The sequence below is a fragment of the Eubalaena glacialis genome, chromosome 13 (genome assembly GCF_028564815.1).
Source record: "Eubalaena glacialis isolate mEubGla1 chromosome 13, mEubGla1.1.hap2.+ XY, whole genome shotgun sequence".
NCBI lineage: Eukaryota > Metazoa > Chordata > Mammalia > Artiodactyla > Balaenidae > Eubalaena > Eubalaena glacialis.
The window spans coordinates 70,232,005-70,257,807 of NC_083728.1; the positions used below are offsets into that span (position 1 = coordinate 70,232,005).

The 25,803-nt window shown below is 43.7% G+C and overlaps 1 pseudogene; it reads right to left on the reverse strand.

The window, feature by feature from the left end:
• Positions 1–16,429: 16,429 nt before the first annotated feature.
• Positions 16,430–25,419, reverse strand: LOC133104221 (cyclin-dependent kinase 11B-like; annotated as a pseudogene).
• Between the last annotated feature and the right edge of the window lie 384 nt (positions 25,420–25,803).

A 25,803-nucleotide genomic window follows, 5' to 3' on the forward strand; every position in this document is an offset into this window, starting at 1 on the left:
TTATTCTCTATTTGAGAATTGATGTCTTCTATTCATGACAAGGTGGTATCACCTTGACTTCTAAGATTCAAGTGACATTTTCTCAAATGCCCTGAATGAAGGGAAGCACAGCACTGCCTCCAATCTCTTTGGGGATTCTCGGGGAGCCTCAAGTTCAGCTACAACCTGTGTTCCACTTCCACTAAATCGGTTCATTTTACAAATCATTCCTCTATTCTGCAGGTTCTTTTTTTCAGTTCTAGGTACTTCTGCTGTAGGCATCTTTGCCATAAACATCTTTGCTGCAAACATTTTTGCCTCATAACTACTTGGCCATAAGGCAATCTTGCCGTAAAAGATAACTGGTTGACAGTTTGGTTTTAAGTGGTTGACAGTTTGGTTTCATTTCTTAGTGGACATAGGACTCCAATTTTTACATTCCATCAATCTTAGCCCTCATGATAGTCTATACAGTGATGAGTAGGCATGGCAGTCTTAAAATAGTAGATGATAACTACTTATATGGACTTGGTAGAAAAGACGGTGATAAAACTTGCTGGAAGTGTGATTAAGAGAGTGTAAAGCCAGAGTGAAAGCTGTACTAGAAAATGATAATGTATCAGTTTGCAAATCCTTCAGTGATTTGAAGTTGTAGAGTTGAACCCACACCTTCCATAAAACTTTGGAACGTCTATCAGTGGACATGTGACAACCTGCTAAGAACAAACAGCTTTCCCAACGTGATACAAAGCTCAGGTACAAATATGCATCCTAGTATTTGGAAGCTGATGCCTCTCTTAATGAAGAATTTTATCAAAATAGAAAAAGTGTGATGCCAAATGAGAAGACAAGTCAACAAGCAAAAAAAATTATAAAATACTGTGAATGAAAGACTTGGAAGACAAGTGCTTAGATACAACAGGCAAAATAAAATCAGTTATTTGAGCAGTATTGCCATGAATTTACACACATTTCAAATGTATTCAAATATTTTGTATTTTTCAATAAAGTCTTTTTAATTTTTGTTACCCATTTTTCATGTTTCATTATGTCCTTTTTAATGCCCCTCTTTTATTTTTCCTTATTTTATCTTTTACAACAAACCTGCCTTATGGTCAATTAGTTACGCAGCAAAAGTACTTACGGCAAAAATACCAGACATACTTTTTCTTCTTTCTGCACCGTATCACCCCTCCTAATAAACACCCCAATCCATCAATCCCCCAAAATACTACCGCTAGACTCTGTAAACCGAAGATTTTAGCAAAGCTTTCAGGTAAGAAATTGCATGAGAGCATTTCAAATGATTTAGAATTTAATATTAGATGTTCCCATTCTCAAAAGCCCCAAATCCCTGATCAGCCACGTGCCTGCACAGTCTCCAGCATCCAGGCATGTGTCTGCCTCCCTCTCCTCATTCTCTTCTTCTGTCTGCTCTCAGGCACCTCCCCGCTCAGTGCCCTATTATCTCGTCATCCCGCTGTCTCTTTGCAGACCGGTCCCTCAGGGACTCACACTCCACACCTACAGAAAACTCTAAATGTAAGACTCTCCTTGGTTCTAAACATAGTTCTCTCCTAAGAGGAAGGAGCTCTGGAACCAGCTTCGAAAAAATTTCCTACAAAGTACTTTTCCCTCCTGGTTGTTCTGATTTAACACACTCCCTGGCTGTCAAGTGGTGTCTGAGCATTTTGGCTCCTTTCCTTAGATAATGCTTTTTATTTTTATTTTTTTGTAAAACATTTAGGATCTTCCTCACCACCATGGGAATCCTTTCAGCATCTCCAAATTCCATCATTAACATCTGCTGATTTCACTGGGGATGGATGGTGGGCAGGTAGGATGCAAGAGCCCAAAGGAGAACTTGGATGAACTCCAGGATCAAGAATTGCTCAAAACTAAGATCACTGACGTTCTCGGTTTGGTTCCAATAAAGTACAGTCCCTCCTGCCAACTTTTATTTTCCAACCTTGACTATTCATGGCCTGCATCTGCAGACACTGACACTGACCTTGTCATCAAGGAGTCTAGAATTTGTTCATCTAATATGGGTATTGGCCCAAACTTAGCTTCAAAGACTAGAAACAAGAGAGGAAGGAACATCCAGGGATGTAAGGGACTTGGAACCCTAACTAACTGTCCCCTAACTCAAAGTCTGACCTTTATCTAAAAACCTAATTGTTCCATCCCTTAGCGTTCTCCAATAGGAGATGTATTATTAGAATATAAGATTTATTATTATAAATAATAATAATATTTATTATTTACTATTATTATAAAGAAAATTTATTATTATAAGGAATTGGCTCACATGATTATGGAAGCTAAGTCCTCAGATCTGCTGTCAGCCAGCTGAAGACCCAGGAGAACTGATGATGTAAATTGCAGTCCAATTCCAAAGGCCTGAGAAGCAGGAAAGTCGATGGTGTAGCTGCAGGTCCAAAGGCTGGTGACTCAAGACCCAAGAAGAGCTGATGTCTCAGTTCCAGTCTGAAGAAAGGAAAAGACCAATGTCCCAGCTCAAAGCAGTCAGGCAGGAGGTGTTCCCCCTTACTTGCTGGAAGGTCTGTCTTTTTATTCTATGCAGGCCTTCAACTGATTGGATGAGGTCCACCCACATTAGGGAGAGTGACCTGTTTTATTCACTCTATTGATTCAAATATTAATCTTATCCAAGACACACCCAGAACAATGTTTAACCAAATATCTGAAGACCCCTTGGCCCAGTCAAGTGGACACATAAAATCAACCATCACACTCAGTTTCTCTTTCTTTGTAATAGGCATAATACTGGCCACTTGGAGGCAATACTGATACAAATTGAAAAAGCACAGCCAGTTAACATAGGTTTGAGATCTGAACCACCCACTTATTGGTTGTGTGACTTTGAGCCAGTCAGTCAATTTTGTGATACAGCTTTTTATTTGTAGAAAGAAAAGAAAGGAAGGAAGAAAGGAAGGGAGAGAGAAAGGAAGAAAAGGAGGGAGGAAGGGAGGGAGGGAGAGAGAGAGAAAGAGAGAGAGAAAAAAAGAAAGAAAATAAGAAAAAGAAAGAAAGAAAGAAAGCAAAGAAAGAAAGAAGGAAAGAAAGAAAAAGAAAGAAAGAAAGAAAGGAAAGAAAGAAAGAAGGAAAGAAAGAAAAAGAAAGAGAAAGAAAGAAAGAAAAGAAAGAAAGGAAAGAAAGAAAGAAAGAAAAGAAAGAGAGAGAGAGAGGGAGGGAGGGTAGGAGGAAGAAAGGAAAAGAAAGGATAATCTTATCTGCCTATTAGTGAAGGGTTCTTATAAGGTTAAATCAGTGCCTCTCAACAATGGCCACAACATGGAATTGCCTGGAGAGGACTGTTTTTTTTTTCTTTCAATTATCCTAGCCAATCTAAGGAATGAAACACGAATAAATTGCTAATAAGTCATGCCTTTTTTTAAAAAATTATTTATTTATTTATTTATTTTTGGCTGTGTTGGGTCTTCGTTGCTGTGCGAGGGCTTTCTCTAGTTGCGGCGAGCGGGGGCCACTCTTCATCTCGGTGCGCGGGCCTCTCACTGTCGCGGCCTCTTGTTGCAGAGCACAAGCTCCACACGCGCAGGCTCAGTAGTTGTGGCGCACGGGCTTAGTTGTTCCGCGGCATGTGGGATCCTCCCAGACCAGGGCTCGAACCTGTGTCCCCTGCATTAGCAGGCAGATTCTCAACGACTGCACCACCAGGGAAGCCCCTGGAGAGGACCTTTAAATGCTTCCCAAGCCACACCCCAGACGAATTAAGTCAAAATCTCTGGAGGTGGGACCCAGGCATCAGTAATCAGTAAAGCTCCCTGGTGACTCTAATGTGCAGTCAAGGTTGAGAACCCCTAGATTCAATGGATGCGAAACTATTCCCCAAATGTTGGGAATTATCATTATTACCCTATGCTTATATCAGCCCTTCATGTAGTAAGAAGAAATCTCCTGTCTTAAGACCCCAGAGTTTACACATACCAGTGCCCCATGTTGTTAAAATCAGAGCCACAAGGATAAAAGTGAGATCCAAGGTATTAACGGAAAACATCTCAATGGTCTGGCTCTACTCAATTTTCCTTAAAACGTGACTCTTAGAATTGTACATCCCAAGAACTGTGAAGAACAGTACAAATATATTGTCTTCTTAATCTCCCTGCCTCCAGCCAAAGCGGTGCTTTGATCACACAGACAGACTGGGTTCCATAAGTTCTCTGGGGTGGGCGTGGGGACTCCATCACCTGCCATTGCCCACTGGCACTTTAGCCAGTTTCCCTCTGGCCCTTGCTCAGGCCTCACAACCCCTTTGCCTGTACATGAGTGACCCCTGCCCAGCTGTGCATTGCAGAGCCAACTGAGAACACATATAACCTTGGAAGCCTTTCTGTATTCCACAGACCCTTTCTTGACTTTTTACTGACATCTCCTCTTTCATCCTAGGCCACTGAAGGAAGAGGAGACCAGCATGCAGTAGGTGTGCCCACGACTGGGCTGACGCTGCTTTGTGGGTGGCCTCGGGCTGTCCTGCCGGATGAAGTGTCTCCCCAGCTAGGTTATTAAGCTTGTCTGGGAGTAGGATCATGTGATCTAGATTCCTGCTCCATGAAGCACAGCATCAGTATCACCTGGGAGCTTGTTAGGAAAACAGCATCTCAGGCTCCAGCCCAGACCTACTGAACCAGAATCCTCATTTTAACAAACCACCCAGGTGATGTATATGCATGGAAATTTGAAAAGCACTGATCTATAGGTTTTATGTGTCCAGACAGGTCGTTGAGTCATTCAAACAAATAGACGGTTACCAAGCACTGTGCAAGGCACTGTGGTAGGCTCTAGGAATATCACTGTAAATGGAAACCAGTCCTGATGCTCAAGGAACCCACGGTGGAGTAGTGAGCGAGACAGACTGTGGCAACATAGTCTGCTAAGTGCTAATGTAAGGATAAGTGGAGGACACTGTGGGACCATGGACAAGGGGCTCTATGATGGTTTTAAAATGTGTCCACAAACTCTCCTCCTTTCAAGAGGTAGAGCTTAATTCTCTTCCCCTTGAGTGTAAGCCATATTTAATGAGTCACTTCTAGCCAATAGAATATGATAGAAGCCACAGTAAGTGACATCAGCCTCTGGGACATTGCCTTACCTTGCGCAAGCTGCTATAACAGAATGCCAGTGGGTGTTTTATAAACAACAAACATTTATTTCTCACAGTTCTGGAGACTGAACTGAAATCAGGGTGCAAACATGGTCAGGTTCTGGTGAGGACCCTCTTTCACGTTACAGACTGTGATCCTCTTGTCATATCCTCATATAGCGGAAAGAAGGAGAGGGAGTCCTTGGGGTCCTGTTTATGAGGGCACTAATCCCACTCCCGAGGGTTCCACCCTCATGACCTAATCACCTCCCAAAGTCCCCACCTCCTAGAATTGGGGGTTAGAACTTCAATATATGAATTTTGGGGGTACATAAACATTTAGTTCACTGCAGACATAAAAAGCATTGTAGCTTCCTCCCAGCTGTCTCTTGGACCACTCTGGGGAAGCCAGCTACCAAGTTGTAAGGACATTCAACAGTCCTATGAAGCAGCCCATGGGGCTAGGGACTGAGGCCTCCTGCCAACAGCCATATGAGTGAGTTATTTTGAAAGCAGATCCTCTAGCCCTCATCAAGTTTCAGATGACTGCAGCCCTGGCCAATGTCAAGACTAAACTCACGAGAGACCCTGATCCAGAACAAGCCAGCTAAGCTATTCCTGAATTCCTGACCCACAGAAAACTTGAGATAATAAATATCTGTTGTTTTAAAGTGCTAAATTTGGGGGTAATTTTTTAAGCAGCAATAGAGGACTAATACAAGTACCTAACCACATCCTGAAGAAATATTCCTTCCCCAAAGGAAGTAATCTCTAAGACCTGAAGGATGAGTGGGAGTTAGTCAGGCAATATAGGCAGGAGAGAGTGTTCCAGAGAGGCCCACAGCATGTGCAAAGGTCTGCTAGGGAGTGCGTGGTACTTTGCAGGGACCACAAGTGATTCAGATAGTGAAGGGGGAATAGTGATGGATAACACTGGAGAGGTTGGCAGGGACCAGGTTATACAGGGCCATGAAGAGGAACCTCGACTATCATGAAGACCATGTAGGATTTTCATCAGCACAGCACGACGTGGTCAGATTCATGCTTTGTAACATCTATCCTGGTATCTTAGGAAGACCAGGTTGGAAGCAAGTCCAGATGGGAAATGGGGAGACCAGAGAGGAGGCTACTGCAGAGTCCAGGTGGGGAACTATGGCAACTGGACTGAGGCAGGGCTTCTATAAACATGACATGATTATTACTGCTTTCAGATGTGACCGCACAGGGGACAGGAGTCTTCTGTGTCTGTGCATGCATATTCATGCTCAGCATTTGCTGGCTGGGAGTATGTAACCTCAGGTAGGGTGTAGACGTGGAAGGTAAGATAATAAAAGAGTAATTGCGTACAGGCACACCTTATTTTATTCTGCTCCACTTTATTGCACTTCACAGATATTGCATTTTTTTTTAAAAATTGAAGGTTTGCAGCAACCCTGCATCAAACAAGTCTACTGCATCATTTTTCCAACGCCATTTGCTCACTTCATGTCTCCATGTCACATTTTGGTAATTCTCATATTTCAAACTATTTCATTATTATTATATTTGTGATGGTGATCAGTGATCTTTGATGTTACTAGTACAACTCACTGAAGGCCCAGATAATGGTTAGGCTTTTTAGCAATAAAGTATGTTTTAATTAAGGTATGCAAATAATTTTTCTAGACATAATGCTATTGCACACTTAATAGACTACAGTATAATGTAAACATAACTTTTATATGTACTGGGAAACCCAAAAATTTGTGTGACTTGCTTTATTGCAATATTCACTTTATTGCAGTGGTCTGGAACTGAACCTGCAATATCTCTGTCATGCCTCTGTCAGGACACTGGCCAGCACCCCCTACCACCTCCAAACACCAAAGCTATGGAAATTTGGATCTTTCCTTGGAGAAAGCTCCAAGGGAAACTGAGTCCAAGAGGCCTCATTTTAGGAGGTGGAGATAATAAAAGCTCCTTCCTTGCCCCCTCACTCTCAAAAGACCTTTTTTCTGTCCAGAATAGTCAAATCTATAGAGACAGGAAGTAGATGAGCGGTTGCCTGGGGCTGGAGGTGAGGTTTGGGATATAAGATGGTGATAGCTAAAGGTTACAGTTTCTTTCGGAGGTGATGAAAACGTTCTAAAATTGACTGTGATGATGATTTTTACACATGTGTGAATATACTAAAAACCATTGAATGGTCGAGTTCTATAGTATGTGAATTATATCTCAATAAAGCTGTTTTTTAAAAAAAGACAAACTTTTTTTCATACTTAGTGGAGAATATAGAAGCATCGGATGGAGATCAGCTCTGTGCTTTGTGACCACCTAGAGGGGTGGGATGGGGAGGGTGGGAGGGAGGGAGATGCAAGAGGGAAGAGATATGGGAACATATGTATATGTATAACTGATTCACTTTGTTATAAAGCAGAAACTAACACACCATTGTAAAGCAATTATACTTCAATAAAGATGTTTAAAAAAAAAAAAAGAAGCATCGGATGGAAATGTTGCTTGACATTAAATCATATATTCATTTGATTATTGTTTACCTACCTCAGATAGAACATAAGCTTCATGAGGACAGAAAATTTGTTTTATTCACCACTGGTTCTCCAGAGCCCAAAACAGAGCCTGACACATAGCAGGTGCTTGGAAAAGATTTGATGAATGAATGAACATCTTGACCAAAACTACCAGTCTCTTAAGCAAATCCTCTGCTTATTCTAGTGGAATAAGTGTCCTTCCTCCTTTCAAAGGTCTCTGGGGTGATACTGCCTTCTATAAGAGTAGCTTGGAGGAGGCTGCCACAATAACTTGTGATATTGGCATTCATGCAGAACCCTGATTCTTAGCAGCCTAGGGGTCCAACCATCACACCAGGACGCTCTTCCTCCATTTGACACTATCCCTTTTAAACTAGCTAAGCAGCACCAGTTAACACTCATTAATCCAATTTTCATGAAATTGGACAAGCAGACACAGAAGTTCACAGAGCAGAACAAATTACTGGAAACCAGAGTGAAATACCTCTTCCAGCTTCTTAGCCTGCTAAGGGCCCTTCCAGTGGGAATTGGAAAGCAGGTAGCAGTTCAAATTCACCTTGCATGCAGACTGCTGTCTTACCATCATCAGAGGCTTGAGAAATGAAAGGTCATGTAATAACAAGCCCTTTCAGGCTTGTTGGAGCTGGAGCACAGTGAATCAATCATGGCACCCCTTCTGGTTGGTAATTCCTGATGCCTGGCCACACACATACGTCCTCTCATTCAACCTTGAGATTTGAGCAGAAATGGAATCTTCCATCTGATGACTGAGAATATGAAGGTAAAAGGGGTCAGCTGACTGGCTTATGGACCCAGAGTTGGTGGAGTCCTTGCAGTAAACCGGCTAAGCCCGTGAATTTTGTTTTTTTGTTTTGTTTTGGTTTGGTTTGGTTTGTTTGTTTTTAAAATTTTATCCAAGTAGAGTTGACTTACAATGTTATGTTAATTTCTGCTGTACTGTATAGCAAAGTGACTCAGTTATACATATATATATTCTCTTTCATATTCTTTTCCATTATGGTTTATCACAAGATATTGAATATAGTTCCCTGTGCTATACACTAGGACTTTGTTGTTTATCCATCCTTTATATACTAGTTTGTATCTGCTAATCCCAAACTCCCGATCCTTCCCTCCCCCACCCCACCTCCCCCTTTGCAACTGCAAGTCTGTTCTCTATGTCTGTGAGTCTGTTTCTCTTTCGTAGTTATGTTCATGTGTCATATTTTAGATTCCACATATAAGTGATATCATATGGTATTTGTCTTTCTCTTTCTGACTTACTTCACTTAGTATGATAAAATCTAGGTCCATCCCTGTCACTGCAAATGGCATTATTTCATTCCTTTTATGGCTGAATAGTATTCCATTGTGTGTGTGTGTGTGTGTGTGTGTGTGTGTGTGTGTGTATATATATATATACCACGTCTTCTTTGTCCATCGATCTGTCGATGGACATTTAGGTTGTTTCCATGTCTTGGCTATTGTAAATAGTTCTGCTCTGAACATAGGGGTGCATGTATCTTTTTGAACTAGAGTTTTGTCTGGGTATATGCCCAGGCATGGTAAGCCCATGAATTTTGAAGTCAAACCCAAGTTTGAATACTAACTTTGCCAATCACTCTCTGACCTTAGGCTGATTAGCTATCTCCAAGACTCAGTTCTCTCATCTACAAATTAAGTAGCAACTACAAATTAACTTCTCAGTGCTAAATAAGATAATGCATATAAAGCATTTATCACAGGTCATGGCAAAAAGTATATTCTCAATAAATGTTAGCTTGAAAAGAAACCACTTAGGCTCTTTCTATCCTATGTTTTGCGAAAAACTCTAATACACCATGTTCTGATCAATAACCATCCCAAGCCTTCAATTCCCTTCCCTAATTCCTCCTGAATGAACCTCGGGTCAGATGATAAGATGGGCATTCAACCCACAATGCATATATCCCTTCACTTGACATTTTCTGAAGGATGAATGGATAGATGAAGAGATAGATGGGTGATTGAGAATTAGTCATTGAATTACTGAACGAATGCGGAGGTGAATGGATGAGTGGCTAACAAAATTAATAAGTTAATGAATAAAAAATAGTTAACATGTATATTACAACCTCTGTGCACCATATAAAGGTCTTTAGTTGGATTGTGTTTCAGGTCTTGCCCAGTGGTCCCATTCCCAGTGATACTTTCCACCATGCTCTCACAAATACTGTCAGCTTCTCTATCTCCCTCCATAGTATTTATATATTTTTATATTTTTATTGTCTGTCTATTCCTACTAGAATATAATCTTCATGAGGGCAGGGATTTTTTGTCTGTTTTATTTACTTTGGTGCCTTCAGCACCAAGTATAGTACCTGACAAATAGGGAGCTCTAACCCTGGATAAATATTTGTTAAATGTATGATGTACCTTAATGCTCTCAGCCAACCAATGAGGAAGGTACAATTTTTGTTCTTGTGTGACAAATGAAGAAACTGAAACCCAGAAGTATAATTTGTCCAAGGACATACAGCTAATAAGTGACAGAGCCCGGATTCCTACTGACCCTAAAGGATACTCTTGACTATTGTCAAAAAGAAACAACAGGCCCAAAATGGAGTCACATGCGCTAAGCCCACATCACCACCTAACCAGAGCTTGATACCTAACCTAATTACTGTTTCAACCTCCCCCAGGAATGTAGTCTTAACCAGTCAGTTTGGAATTTCCTGGACAGTGCCAATGAAGTAATCTGCCACATAGACCCTCTCCATTCCCCCAGAGAAAGATGAGGTAATCAGCCCTTTCCTTATCCCTTCCCACTTCTGCCCTTAAAAGCCTTTCACTTTATACAGCTCCTCAGAGCTCCTTTCTACTTGCTGGATGGGATGCTACCTGATTTATGAATTGTTCAGTAAAGCCAATTAGATCTTTAAAATTTACTCAGTTGAATTTTCCTTTAACACTATTAAGCAGCATTACCTCATTTTAGACTGAATGAATGCAGGTCAACTCTTTTGAAGACTTTCCCTGGCTTCAGTTGAAGTTCTAACAACAGAACACAGCTGGTCCCTACCTATCTTTTTCTTCCCAGGAGGAACCATGATTGAACAAGGAATGCTGAGCTTTGCTGAGAAGAGAAGGGGAGGTGCTAGCTTTCCTAGAGGCAGGCCAGACTCAGAGGTGTGGTCAGGGAGCGATGGACTCGAGTCTCTTTGTTTCAGCTTACAAAATTCAATTGGCTGCTAAGAAATTGTACAAAGGGAGGCCCATTAGAAGCCCTCAGAACCCACACACAGTTACATAATACCAGGCCCTTCCTTTATAGAAATGCGAATAGTGCAAGTCCAAGACCGGCCTGTAATCTGTGCTGCCTGGGATAAGGGGATTTCTGTTTGGAGCCCCCAGGAAATCCCATCTCATGGGGGATGGGCTGGGGAGGAACCAAAGGATTGGGGGAGGGGTCTTCCTTCGGTGCCACTTCCAAAGGACTTAAATATTAATATGCAATCCAATTCCCACTCCACAATAACCAAATCTTACACAATCGGTACCCACACTAATTAATTCAGTGATCCTGTTGTGTTATTTCTAGCACTGCTTTTCTGGCATTTCCAATCAATAAGCAGGGAAAGCGATTTTATGGCCCCAAATGTTGCAAAACCATGACATTTTTCTCATCAAGTTAAGTAAGTACCCCTCACTCCTGGAACTATTTCCTGATCTGTACTTATCAAACCTAATTCAAACAAGGGGGTCACCAGGAGTAACTAAGTAATCTCTGGGTGGCCCTGTATACCCCAAGCCAGCTTTGGTTGGAATCTCCTGATATGGACAAGAACACGATTCCTGGTCAGCAGAGAAAGGTAGGTTTTATGATTCGTTGTTCCAAATGACAAGTGACTTGTAGCCAGGATAACTCACCCACAACTACCTAACCCATGGCAATCACAATGCCTTACAGTCAATACATTTTATTCCACACATATTTATAGAGCATCTACTATGTGCTAAACACACAGTTTAGTTTTCAAGGGGTTGAGGGTACAACGGTGAACCAAAGACACAGCAGCCCCATCCTCTTGGAGTTTACATTGTAATAGAGCAGAGAGGTAATATATATGTAAATAAATAATATCAGTTATTGACAAGGACTATGAAGATGATAAAGCACAGTGATACGATAGAGAAGACATGAATAAGGAGAAGGGCAATCACACATCTTGACTGAACCAGGACTATTGTCCTGGCTTAATTGTTATAGAGGCCCTTTCACTCCTATAAGTGCTCTAGATTTGATCATAAATTGTACGGTCACCTTATTAGTGATCCTATAGTCATTGGCTACATTAGACAAGGTGGTCAGGGAAGGCGTCTCTGAGGAAGTGACAATTCTGCTACAGCCTGAATAATGAAAATAAGTCATCCCGGGAAGGGTATCCTCGGCTGAAAGAACCAGAAGTACAAAGTCTGGAGGGAGAAATGAGTTTGACTTATTAGAGAAACAAAGAGGTCAGTGTAGCAGAACCACGATGAACAGAAGGGAGGGTACGAGATGAGATTGTAGAGATGAGCAGGGGTCTGATAGATCTTGAATTTAATTCTAAGTGGTATGGGGACCCATTGGCAGTTTTAAGCAAAGGGGTGACATGAGTCAAAATTTTAAAAGATGGCTCTGGCTGCCACAAGGAGAATGGATTTTAAAAGGTCGTGGGTCAAACAGAGGGATCAATTGAGATGCTATTGCCACAGCCAAGGTGATGGAAGGTGAAGGCTTGAAGGAAGATGGTAGCGGTGGAGACGAAGAAACAGAAACAGACTCAGGCATGGTTTTGAGGGAGAGCTCATTGGACTTCCCAATGGCTTAGATGCACAGGGCATGAGAGAAGGGGAATAATCCTCACTTTTGATGGGAGCAACTTTGGGACTGGGACGCATGGGGCCCAAGAGTTGAGTGGAGACAAGACAGACTGAGCACAGAGCTAGTAGGGGCGATTTGAGGAGGGATTGCTGTGAGCCAGGCACTGCAATGATTACTGTACACCTGAATCTCGTTAATCCTCACAGCAACCCCATAAGGTAGACAATAAATGGGAACAAGGATTCACCGCCCCAAAATATACCTCTTTAACATAAAGATTATTTTAGGCTGATAATTTTTAAGAAACAGCAGACGTAGGAAAAGTTCTGAAAGCAGAGTAGAAGTTATCCTTTTGTAAGAGACATTTATACTTATGAGGGAAATCTTCATCTGTAAGGGTGTCTCTCTCTCAGTACCAGGAAGAAAAGGTGGTTCTAAATCACAAGAAACTCTTATCTAGGGAGAAAGTGACTTAAATCTGTATAAGAACCACACCTTTGTTTACTATGCTTTGCCTGATAACCTCCCATACCTGAACCACCCCCTCCAACATCTTCCTTTTTCTTTAGCTGGAGACGGTATTTAAGGTAATGGCTTGGGCCATGTTGGGGAGTTACTCAACTTTCCTCAGTATCTCCCATGTATACAGAAGGTATACATGTTATTAAACTTCTGTTTGTTTTTCTCCTATTTATTTGTCTTTTATTTTGGCAGTTGGGAGGGGAGGTCCTCAGCCAGGAAACTAGAAGGGTAGAGGGAAAATTACTTTTCCTCTCCTACAATACCATTATTGCCTCTGTTTCACAGGTGAAGGAATAAACCTCGAAGATGATACATAATTTGCACTTGTAACTAAGCTGTGGTTCAAAGATGTGCACCAGGATTCATGTAATATCACATCCTAGAGGAAATAGGGCAGAATTTCACACTCATACATACACACACACACACACACACACACACACACACACACACACACACACAGACTGGCCCCATTTTGCCCAGATCTAGGATTTTTACTTTGAAATAATCTTTAGATAATATTTCAGTGGTTGGATGGAACTAACCCTAGGGAAATGTTACAAGGCAATACTTTAGAGGAGGGTGAGGAGGAGGAATTTCCAGGGTAGGGCTGTACCTTCCTTTCAGACTCTAAAGAATAGGAAACTCAGTCCAAAGTCTTGGCCGAGCAACTGAAAGAACCTCCAAAGATAATGTTAAAGAACAAAATCCAACAGAGTAATTTTTTAACATTTTTCTTGGTTTTATTCCATGATTCATGAATCATGCATCATCTAGCACATAGAAAGGAGCTCTGAGGCTCTGTACAAAACGAAAGACTTTTATAGGCAGAAGGGAGCAGAACAAGGAAGTTATACTAGACAAACTAGGATTGGTCATGGCAAGGTCACTTTCCTTCAGGGGCTGGTGAGGGTCTATCAGCGATGACCTCACTAGTGCTGAGCAGGTGATCCCTGATTATGTTAAGATTCCACTTCCGGGAGGGCTGAAACTGTGGTGAAATTGAATCTCAGTTTGGTGATGTAGGGCTTAGCATAAGCGACTCCATTTGGGGACTGTGTTGTCTTGTTTTTAACAATAATACTTTCCAGGAAAAAGGCTTAGAACGAAGGATCCAGCCTCCAGGATGGTGCTAGAATCACAGGATGAATAGAGAGCTTTTTTCAAGAACCTTAAATTCTCCACTTGAGCCAAACCATTTCCTTTTGAAATCCCAAGCCCTACTAAGATCCCCCCAACTCTGAAGCAGACATAACACTGACGTCAGAAGAGATTTCCACAGGCCCATCTCATGGACCAAAGCTTGTTCGCCACTGGAGAGTCCCAGCATCCTGGAACGTCTGCTTTGTCCAGATGGGACTGTCTGTTGCAAACCTCACTGTTAGTCTCACCTTGAGAGTATCTGGCTTTAATCCAAACTGGTCCTGACCAGTCCAGCCTTTGGTGACAGCACCATCATTTCTCCCAGGGGCCATGCTTTCTCCCTGCCATCTGGCAGAGAATTATTTGATTAGCTGAAATACAATGAAGATTGGGCTCAGGGAGGAGAGGAGAGAATCCACCATGGTCTCAGGAAACAAGAGGAGGCTGGACACAGTTTAAGACAAATCCTATTAGCAATAACACGGATCTGTGGAAAGATTCTGTTCAACAACTCTGAGGACAGACAGGAATGTGACAGGAGAGAAGTGCTGAACCTGTCAGGTTAGATGATAAAAAATCAGTTCACTTTCAATTTTCTAGATGTGGGATCAGTGCTGCTATTCTTGTTGCTTTTAGCCTCAGAGAGAGAGTGACGCCAGCCCAGAGGTTGTCAAAGCCCTCACAGAGCAGGAGTATTTGCTTTTTTTTTAAATGAAAACATAGCTGCGGCCTCAGCGTGGGAGATTCCACCTCCCAGAAGGCATTTTGGAAATGTGTGGAAGCTTTGGGTTGTCTGATTGTTGGGAGGTATGGTACCATGCATATTGAGAGCGTGGGACCCATGCCACAGAGAGGACCACTTCAGCCCGTGCAGAATTGCCTAAGTCCCAGCTGACTTTCTAATGTCCCTCTGGACACTCAATCAGTGAAAAACTTATTTATAAAGTCTACTTTCCCTAGAAACACAAACTTAATTTTTCACAGTCTTAATTTATACTGAAATGTCTGTGGACTAAATTGTAAACCTCACTTTGTTTTATTAGGAACACTACCAGCAGTTCCTTTACTATTTCAGGAACCCCCATCACTGGTGGCGAAGCCACTCAAGGTACGAGAGTCCCCAGTAAAACACATCTGTGTCAGCTGGTTTCTGCAAGCAGCCCATTCGTGGTGAGTCTAGACAGAGATGCAAGAATCTGCCTTCATCATCTCTTCTATATTCACAGCCAAGCAGTTACCTATTGAAATACAAATTATTTTATACAAATTACTTTTCTGTTATTCTCCTGTATAATATAGTTAGGGCATTCTTTATCTTTTAATGAAATTATGTGTAAGTGAGTTATATAACCTATGAACTTCATTTCATGTAAAGGGGACGTCACAAAATATTAGTTATGAAAAAAGGGCATTGAGTCTGACAAGGTGGAGAACCATAGAAATACAATGAAACAACATCATTAAAGAAAATTTTGAAGAAGAAAAAAAAATCACCCTAGTCAGCCATTTTCAGTCTTTCAATATTCCTTCCCAGTCCTCTTTCCCACACATGCCCACTTTTGAAGAGTTGCAATTATAGTTCACATAACTATATAGTCCTAGCTGCAATCATAGTTGCAATTAAAGGTTGGCTATTCGCAGCGACCCTTTAAGGAAATCCATTTGATGGTTATGGAATCTGAGGCTCAGAGAATTTCTGTATCTTCGCAGCATTTATGAGCACCTGAGCCAAGTTTTCACTCTAACTTTGATTTCAAAATGAGCTGCTCCCAAACCAAAGTCTGTTTTCAGAATAAATGTTAGCTTTTGCTGGAGCAAATGATTCTTGGATACAAACAGTAGAGGCCAAGGATTTGGGAAAAGGAGAAGACTGGGAGGAGGTGGAAAAGAAAGAAACAATGGAGGGGTAGAAAGTGGAGGAGGAAAATGTGGAGGGAGCCTGACGGATAAGGGAGGTGGAGAGGGTATGGATGGAAGGGGAGGAGAGAGAGAGAGAGCAGGAAGGGGATAGATGAGTAAGTTCGATGTTGTTTTCCCACAAGAAAGAAAACGTGATTTAATTCTAGAAATTTACAAGCCAAGATGAAACAAAAACGCAACGTGGAAAACCAAACAAGACCAGCCATCCAAGACTACATGGTCACGACCCAGGGCAACCCAAACCAGCAGTGGGTGTGTCCAGTCCGGGCAGGATCTGGGTCTGTTTCCAGCGCCTGCCCCTAGTCTTGGCTGAACCTCGTCAGCTGGCCCTCCCCAGGGCTGGCCTGGGGTCCACTCTGAACCTCAGAACTTGAGGCTGAGGTGAGGCCTGCAGCTGAGGCCCCCTGGTTTGTGGAGGCTGACGCCCAGCCAGCTGTAACCCAGGCCTTCCTCAGGGGGCTGCAGGCAGGTGCCACCCTTCACTCTTTGCTGCTCGCCCTGGATGGGCCACGTCGGGAACACTGGGGGGCCGATGGGGCTGGGCGATCTCATGGAAATACTCGTGTACGAGGCTGTCTTCCGAGTTGACCCTCCACCCTGAGAAGTAGGTCACAGGTGGAAGCCCAGGTCTGAGAAAGGCGCTTGTTACAGGGGTGCTTGGTGAAGGTCATCTTCTTGACTGCGGGGAGGTCTCTGTAACCAGGCTAGATTTTCTCACGGGGGGTCCACAGGTCCTCAAACACTATGTTGAGCTAATTGATTTCCACCTTCCCGGGGAATAGTGGCTTCTGAGTCAGCAGCCCCCCCAAAGATGCAGCCTACCGACCACATGTCCACTGGTGTCCTATTCCTCGGCACCAAGCAATCTCTCTGAGGTGCAGCACCACGGGGTCGCGCTGATCAGGTGTGACCTTCAGTAAGGGTGTGGCCAGACTCCCACCTGGAGGATGCCCGCCTGGCTCAGCAGCAGTTTGGACATCTGTGCTGGATCCAGTTTGTCCTGCAGACGCTTTGCCAGTGTAGCAGCTGGAGGGAGTATCAGGGTCTTCACCTCCCCACAGGAAAGGCTGCTTCATGGTCTCCATCAGGCTCTTGAGGTCATGGTCTACGCAGTTCATCACGGTGTAGATCTGTCCATGTTGCTGCCCATGACCGTTCCTCTGACAGGTGATAATGCTGGGGTGCTTGGCCTTGAGGATGAAGGTGACCTTCCCCAGCAGCATAATCAGAAGCCCTTCTTCTTCTCCACTTGCAGCCCCTTCAGAGCCACAATCCGTCTCTTTTCTTGTCCTGTGCTCTGTGCACCACCCCGTCAGTGCCTCCTTCCATCCTGGCCAGGCACTGGTTTCTTCCGACGGCCCTGCAGGCACGTGGGTGCTGGGCGGCTCCTGTCTGAGCTCAGTGGGCGCCTAGGTTGGGAGTCGCAGGAGGTCTCCTTGGGCCCCGGTGCTGCTCTGCGGGGAGCCCTCACCCACCGCACGCCTCCCTCCCCTTCTTCACTTTCCCCAGCACTCGGTCAAACTGTGACTCCGGAACTACTACAATATGGTTTTCTTTCCCTCCCTCTTCATCTCCACTCATTTCGGGTCCAGACGGGTCCTCGGAGTTGCCCCCCGCCCCCTCCACCCACCACGGCCTCCCCCCCCACCCCGCCCCGCGCACTCTCCTCTTCCCCCCACGCCCCGCTCCTCTTCCTCCTCAGAACCTGAGCTGGATTCCACTGGCAAGGACTCAGCTCAGCCGGTTTTCCTTTCAACGTCGCTGATCCCTTGTAAGGCAGACAGCAGGTCTCTCTCCCCCACTTTCTCTTCTTTTACGGGCTTCGCGCGGGGCCCCGGCTCACACGGCTGTGTCCAGTGGCCGTGCCTTCACTTAACGTCACGTCCGCTCTCAGGTCCAGGGATGGATGTGCAGCCTCTCGCTCCCTGCGCTCTGGCTCCTCCTGCTGCCTCATCTTGCTTCCTCTCTAACTGCTCAGGGTGGCCCCTCCTCTCCTGGAATGTTCTCTTGCCACCTCCCTCCTCCTTTTTGTCTTTCTCATTCCAGCAGGCTTTATCCTGTCCTCCTCAGTTTTCTTTCACTCCAGCAAGCTTCCCGCCTTCTGCTGAATGACTACGATGCCCACATTTCTCTTTTCCTCTTTCCTGTGATGAGCCTTTTCTTCCTGAAACATTTTCTAGGGTGGTTTGATAGCCAAAGAATCATCGTCCTCTCCTCTATCTTCCACGGAATCCTCTCTTGTGTAGGACGAGATCCTCTTCGCTATGTCCCTGAGGTGGTGCCTCAACTTCCCTTCCTCAAAGGAATCACACTTCGCATCTGGGTCATCAGAATTTTTTTAAGGGTTTTATCTCTGCTTTCTCCTCTTGTTCCTTCCATAGTTCCTTTGCCTGAAGACTTTCATCTAAAGTTTTCACTTTCCAAGAGTTCTTTGCATCACCCATTTGAGTTAAAACACGCTATGCTGCCATCACTGGTCTCAGAACCTGAGATCAGAACCTGGTCACTTCCTGTGTTAGCACAGACTGATTTTTTTAAACCAACTTAAGTTATTTATTTTAGCCATCTCCTGCCATAAACAAAAGGAGGGAAAATCAGTATGCTGGTAGGAAGGGAAGGAGACGCGGAGGGGAGAAGCTGGAGGAGATGGAGGGTGGAGAGATGGGAGGGGGGAGATGGAGGAGCCAGGGGAAGACCCAGAAGTAGCATCGGGCCCCAGCTCTGCCATCTCTGTGACTATAGGTGAGACACTGCTCTCTGTGTCTACTTTTCCATTTGCATGTCTGCCTCATAATTGCACAAGGTTGTAGTAAGGCCAACCAGCATGATAGATGGGAGAGAACACTGGAAAAGTTCAAAGGCCTGACACAGAGGTGGAAAGGGCCATGTTCTAGCTTCCTTGTGGAGACCTCGCCACTGGATCCTCCACACACCGCAAGCCCAAGTGGGTATGTTTGTGGTTATCCTGTGTGTGCCTTTTCTCACATCCCCACCTACAAAGAGGTAATTTCAGAGGAAGCAACTGAAATCCACCCATCACCAAGCAACTCATATGCTATGATTTCCCCCCAGCCTACTGCCATTCCTGTGCTACGAGAATAGCCTTGGCCAGACCAGAGGGATGTACAAAGCATTTGTCACTGAGGTCCACTGAATTCTATTAGCAATTTTCTCCTTTGTTAGCAATTTCACATTGCATATTAGCATTCATTTTCATATCATATTAGTATTCATCACAAAAGGCTAATCCCATTAGCACTTTTCACGTTGTGTTAGAGAAAACAAATAATCGCTTTGTACCAATGCGTCACTGCAACAAGAATGGCCTTGTTCATCTGCTGCTTTTCTATTTACTCCAGATCTGCCCCACCTCTCTCAGCAGAATTACCTACTAATAGAGAACACTCATGGATTTAGACTCTATGAGCCATGTGAGCTATTCCAGAGCTGGGATTTGCCCTTCCAAAAATTCCCATTCATTTAATATTTATTGAGCTTATACCTGTACCAGGTATTGCGTTAAATGCTGGAGATGGAGTGGCTAGTAAGACTCTATGAAAAAAAGACAAATAAATATTTTCCTCAGGTTATAGTAATATATAAACAAATTGCAAGGGAACGTTTAAGCAAACTTTTTTAAAGCACTTTGTACCTGGTTGAACCTATAAGAAATAATCCTGCATTTTTATTATATTTCATAGTTCAAGATTGTCCTTATTCCTGATTTGTTTCTGAACAAGTAAGGTGTTCTGAGCATTTTGAGGTTTGCAAATGTGGAAATTTAGAAAATGAACACAAAATTTAAATAGCTTTTACTTCTTTAAAACAATGAGTCTACTTTCTTATATTTTCAGATTTTCTCAAAGTAAAATTGACCACTCCTCACTTATTAGGTTCAGATACTGAAATTATTGCAATTTCTGGTAAATGCCTCATTTACCAAAGGAATGGCTATTAGAAACTTTATGTGAGTATGTCACCTGCAGGTCCCCGTGGTTATGCAGATGAAATGTAAAGATGGGGGAAAGAGACTTTGTCAACTGTAAAGCTTGCTACAAATGTGTAGAGCTGTGAGTACAAATCAAGTTGATGCCTTGTGCCAGGGAAAAACACGATGGAGACCAAGAGTCCTTAAATACTCTCGTGCAGAAGAAATCTTCAGCTGTCTGGTGAAGCCTATGAACCCCATCTCAGAAAAATTAGGTTTTTAGATGTATAAAGTGAAGTACATAGTGATTCAAAAGAAACATTATAATGAACTACAGTCACCACAATATTTTTTAAAATTATGATAAATCAATATATGAGGTTCTTTTTTAAAAAAATTAATGGAAAACTTAATCCAGTTGAATGACTAGCTGCTCCAGTAATGACTGGTACTCTTGAAGAGCTTAGTTAAAGAAATCACTCATTACTTAAACACAGATCAAGGTAAAGAGAGGCCTGATCCATAGAGGTGATGATGATGAGGATGATGATGATGATGATGATGACAACAATAACTCTATGACCTTTTGGACCCCAGTTCTTCACCCCTTTCTGTATCCACACACTTGCCATAAAACTTTGCAATTCATCCTACGAAAGGGAGGGTGTATTTCCTACTCTGACTTTGGGCTCAACCATGCAACTTGCTTTGGTCAATGGGATATTAGCAGACATGACACAGGAGGGATTTGAAATGTGCTTGTGTGGTTGGGCAGACCCTCTATAACTCTACCATCACCATGAGAAGAGCTTTCCCTGGGTATTTGCCTCCCCTTCAGCCTGGGCACCAGAATAAACACATGAGGATCAGAGCCACCCTATCCTGAAGTGAAATAGATGCTTATTATTGTATGCCATTGAGATTTTGTAGATGTTTGTTATGCAGCAATAGCTGACTAATACATGGTGGTGAGGGCAATGATGATAATAATAAACATATTTACTTCTATTTATAGAGTGTATGAGGGCCCTGGGTAGCGACATCCGAGTTCCTTCAAATCCAGGCTCTGCAACTTACTATGTGATTAGGGCATTCCACCTCTCTTAATCTCAGTGTCCTCATCTGTAACATAAGAATCATATTTATCTTACAGTGTAGTTATGAAGAATAAATGGGGTGATGCCCATTAGGTGCCTGGTACAGAGTAAGCACTCAACAAAATAAGAAGAAAGGGAGGAAAGGAAGAAGGAAGGAAGGAGAGGGAGGGAGGAAGGAAAGAAAGGAAGGAATGGATGAAGCGAGAGAAGGAGGGGAGAGAGGAAGGAAGGAAAGTTCATGAAAACAGAAAGTTCACCTGGAAATGTGGGCAAAGATTCACAGGTCACACTTCACTTGCCTCGGAATTCTTTCCACCCAGCCTGGACTCTGAAAAGCATGCTGTGCCATCCTCCCTGGGCCTCCCAAGGCTGACAGCATTTCCAGGAGTACCATGCTTGGTGTTTAATGCTCTCACAAGGCTTCCTCTTAAGCGGGTTGCCACAGGAATAGAGCTCCTGTACTGGCAAAAGACTGGCAGAAGGAATGAGGAGGGGGGGAACATCCACCCTCATGTATTCTCACTAGGAAATTATCCCTAGCCTTTGATATATTAAAATTGAAGAGCCGGTAAATGCCAGTTGTCATGGCAATATCTTGCATGCTGCCCCGCGCTTGGTGGTGTAAGTTCACTTTCCTTTGGGTGTTGCGGCCTAATTAACTGTTATTTTTGTCAGTGTGGAGGAAAAGCCCACACTTGGGGGGTTTGGCGGTGATTGCAGTCCCTGTGGACTAAGTTAATTTTCATAGGCTACAAAGAGAGAAATGGCTGAGCCCCAATCATATTTATAGTCTCAGGAAAGTTTCCAGTGTTTAAGTAAGAGTCAGAGAAAATATTCGCATACACCCCAACTTCTCTCTTTGGCAATTTCAATTTCTCTAGCAATCGCAAAACTTATTTGGGATGGAGAGGGGATAATCGGCAGCAGTTAAGCCACACCAAGGATCAGTCCTTTGTTCCTGGCTCCAGCTGACTTTGCACCCCTGCCCCACTACCACCCCACCAGGCACACATACACTCATGTGCCTGGCCTCAATGGAATGTCTAGCTTTGCACCCGTGCAGTTGGTACCACGCACTAACAGCGCGCAAGCAAAGCTAGCAGGGACATGTGAAAGCCACTTAATATATATCTCTATCTCCACACCCAACTATGTCTCAGTTATGCCGGCCAACTTGGTGGATCCAGCCAATTCCCTAGAGATCTCCAGGAAAGAATTCCATGTTGCCACAAGCCTGAACGTCAGAAAGCTGTCTTGTCACAATTTAAACCAATTTGTTTTCAATTTGGATTCTTAGATGAGCTGGAGATGACCTGTTATAATATGAATTGCTCAACTCATCTCTTTCTTGATTTTTTTTTCTGCTTCCTGCCACGTGTTTTTATAAATTTATTTATTTATTTATTTATTTTTGGCTGTGTTGGGTCCTTGTTGCTGCACGCGGGCTTTCTTTTAGTTGTGGCGAGCGGGGGCTACTCTTCATTGTGGTGCGTGGGCTTCTCATTGCGGTGGCTTCTCTTGTTGCAGAGCATGGGCTCTAGGCATGCGGGCTTCAGTAGTTATGGCACACGGGCTCAGTAGTTGTGGCGCATGGGCTTAATTGCTCTGCGGCATGTGGGATCTTCCAAGACAAGGGCTCGAACCCGTGACCCCTGCATTGGCAGGCGGATTCTTAACCATTGCACCACCAGGGAAGCCCTGCCATGTGTTTTGAAAAACTGGAGACTCCCTCCTCTTCAGGAAAGAGGAAAACAAATTTTGCACTGCTAAGAATGCGGGTTCCAGTCTTAGGAGAAATAAGCTCTTCCTGAGGGGCCGGGGGTGGGGAGCGATTGGTAATATAGCATATGCTTTGAGGGCTAAAGAACACAGAAGACATGGGTGGAAATTGAAGTTAATCTTGGAAGAGGGGAAAAGTAGAAGAAACCCTGGATTGGTGCCCTAGATGCATTGAATCTAATCCCCAAAATCTGTCTTAGGAGGTGTAGTGGGCATTCTTTCTGACCACTCTGCTCCTTTGCATATCCTTTTTAGTTGGGAGATTTCTCCACTTTATGGTATAAGCTTAAAACTTTCTTTCCCGGCAACTTTTGCAGCAACGATACAAGCGTGTGGCATAGACTCCTCCAATCAGCCATACCTGTGCAAGACTTTGAAGGGGAAGCTGGTTGTCCCCAAGCATCCACTCTGGGGAGGGGAGCAGCAGGAATGCTCAGCTTCCAGAGGCCAGAAAGGCAGAGATTCTTGCAATAGCATCCCTTGCCCGGTGCCAACCGTTGGACCAGGGGGTCTGGGTCAGGGTAAGCCCCTTGGTCATTGCCCTTGCACAAGGCTGTGGTGCCATTTCAGCGATGCTTCTGAATCTATGGCCTCTAAGCCAGGTTCTTCGGAGATTCCTTGAGTGTGCGTGACAAATATTCTTTAGTGAAATCTTTGTGTGTGCGTGTGCATGCGCGTGTGCACGTGAGTATGTATTTGTTCAACACAGCTGATTGGGGCTTAGAAGTAGAATGAGGCTGGTTCAAGGAGTTCTTTGAAACAGGTCCCAGTTCTTATCCAGGAGACTGCACTTGGGATTATCTGATGTCATAACCAACAGAGCCACTGTGATCTCAAACTAATAGGTAAGTTGGATTTGGTAAAGACTCAGTTTTTGGAGATAAGAAATTTCTGGCATTCAAGGAACTGGAGTTTGGTCCTGAGCTGGGTTCAATCATATACTCTGTTCTAGACCTGAAGACTTGGCTGACTGGGCCTGAGCCTTTCCCAGGCTCTTGGCACAAGAGTCTGGATCTGTCAGCTCCAGGGCAGATCTTGTCGAGGTGGCGGATGTGGGAGGACGGAGCTCACTCAGTTGTGGATGCTTTGCCAGCACTCTGTCGCTCATGACTTACACCTGTGTAGACATCTTCCAGCTTCAGAGGAGGGCTGCTCATGTGCACAGATATCACATGGGCAGAGATGGAGCACATCCCTTTTTGCTTTCCTCCAACTGAGATCAAAGATGCAGAAATGACTTGGTACAATGGAAAGGAGATGTTGGGTGTTCTTAAAGGATCAGTAACATTGGGCAAGGTGATGGCCCATGGTAGTGATAGGCTCAGTGGTGACCTGCCAAGGAAAGAGGTAACGAAGTCTTTGTCTCATTAAACTACCCAGTGATTTTCGTTGCTGTCCGCTAAGAAGCCTAACTGACCAGAAGGGCTTGGCTGCCTGTGTTTGTAAATAAATTGTATTGGAACACGTGCTCATTTCTTTACATTTTGTCTGTAACTACTTTTACACTGCAGTGGCAGAGTTCAGTAGCTGCAACACAGACTGGCCCACAAAGCCTCAAATATGTACTCTCTGGCTCTTTACAGAAAAAGTTGGCTAACCCTTGGTCTAGGGCATTGCTACTCAAAGTGTGGTCTGGGAAATAGCAACATCTGGGAGCATATTAGAAATGCAAATGGCCAGGACCCACCCCAGACCTACTGGATCAGAACCTCCAGGTATGGGGCCTATGAATTTGTGTTCTAACAAGCTCTCATGCACACTTACATTTAAGAAGTGCTGTTCTAGAAATCTCATCCTCCATATTGCACAGAAATCTGTCAACTCATATATACACTACCAAATGTAAAATAGATACCTAGTGGGAAGCAGCTGCATAGCCTAGGGAGATCAGCTCGATGCTTTGTGACCACCTAGAGGGGTGGGATAGGGAGGGTGGGAGGGAGGGGCAACAGGGAGGGGATATGGGGATATATGTATATATATAACTGATTCACTTTTACAGCAGAAACTAACACAAATTGTAAAGCAATTATACTACAATAAAGATGTTAAAAAAAAAAAAGAAATAGGGTAGATGGAACAAGTTGAAAACAAGAGCAAGAAGAGGCATTTTCATCCAAGTATATTGCTAATCATATTAAAAGCAAGCAATCTAAACAATCCAATCAAAATAAGGAGATTTTCAATCTGGATACTGAAAGCTAAGGAACATTGGATTGATTTGGTAGCAGGATGAGGAGAAAGATGACCCTGTGTTGTAGGACTAGAAAGCTGGAAGAAAAGGTCCATGGGAAGAACAAGAAGAGAACTCACAGATTGACCAGCAAAGCTGCAACACCCAAATGTTCTCTATGTCCAGGACTCTGGGTGACCTCAGTGTCCATGGAGCCTGAGGGAAAGACACAGAAAGTGCAGAAAAATCTCAGGAAAGAGCCTGGATTTGCAGCCACAGGAGAAAATTCTGAGACTGGAATCCAACAACTTCACAACAGGAACTTACCTGCTCCCCAGAGAAAAAGGGCCACACAGCACAGGAGGCTGAGGCACATTGTTTGCTCATGGGAAAAGCAGGGCAGGTGGCTTTTTCTCTAAGCCTCCCCATCCCCCATCAGTAGCCTCCTTGTGACGTGGTCGCTTCCCACTGTCATCATAGGCCCCATGTACCTGAGACTCTAACATTTCATACGTTGGGAGGGCAGGGAAAGCTGGTGAAACTACAAGGGTGAATTTCAAACTGCTTTTATCTTTTTCCTGATTCTGCTCTTTCATTATTTAAATAAAATCACACATCATTAATTTAAAAAAAAATCTGTCAGCTTGAAGATGTGATGTGTCTACCCCTGAAACTACCCCAAACACATCTAATTCCTCCTTCTCCCAATGGCCCTCAAGAGATCTGAAGGGTCTCTTCATTCCCCCAAGAGTCTTTTTAT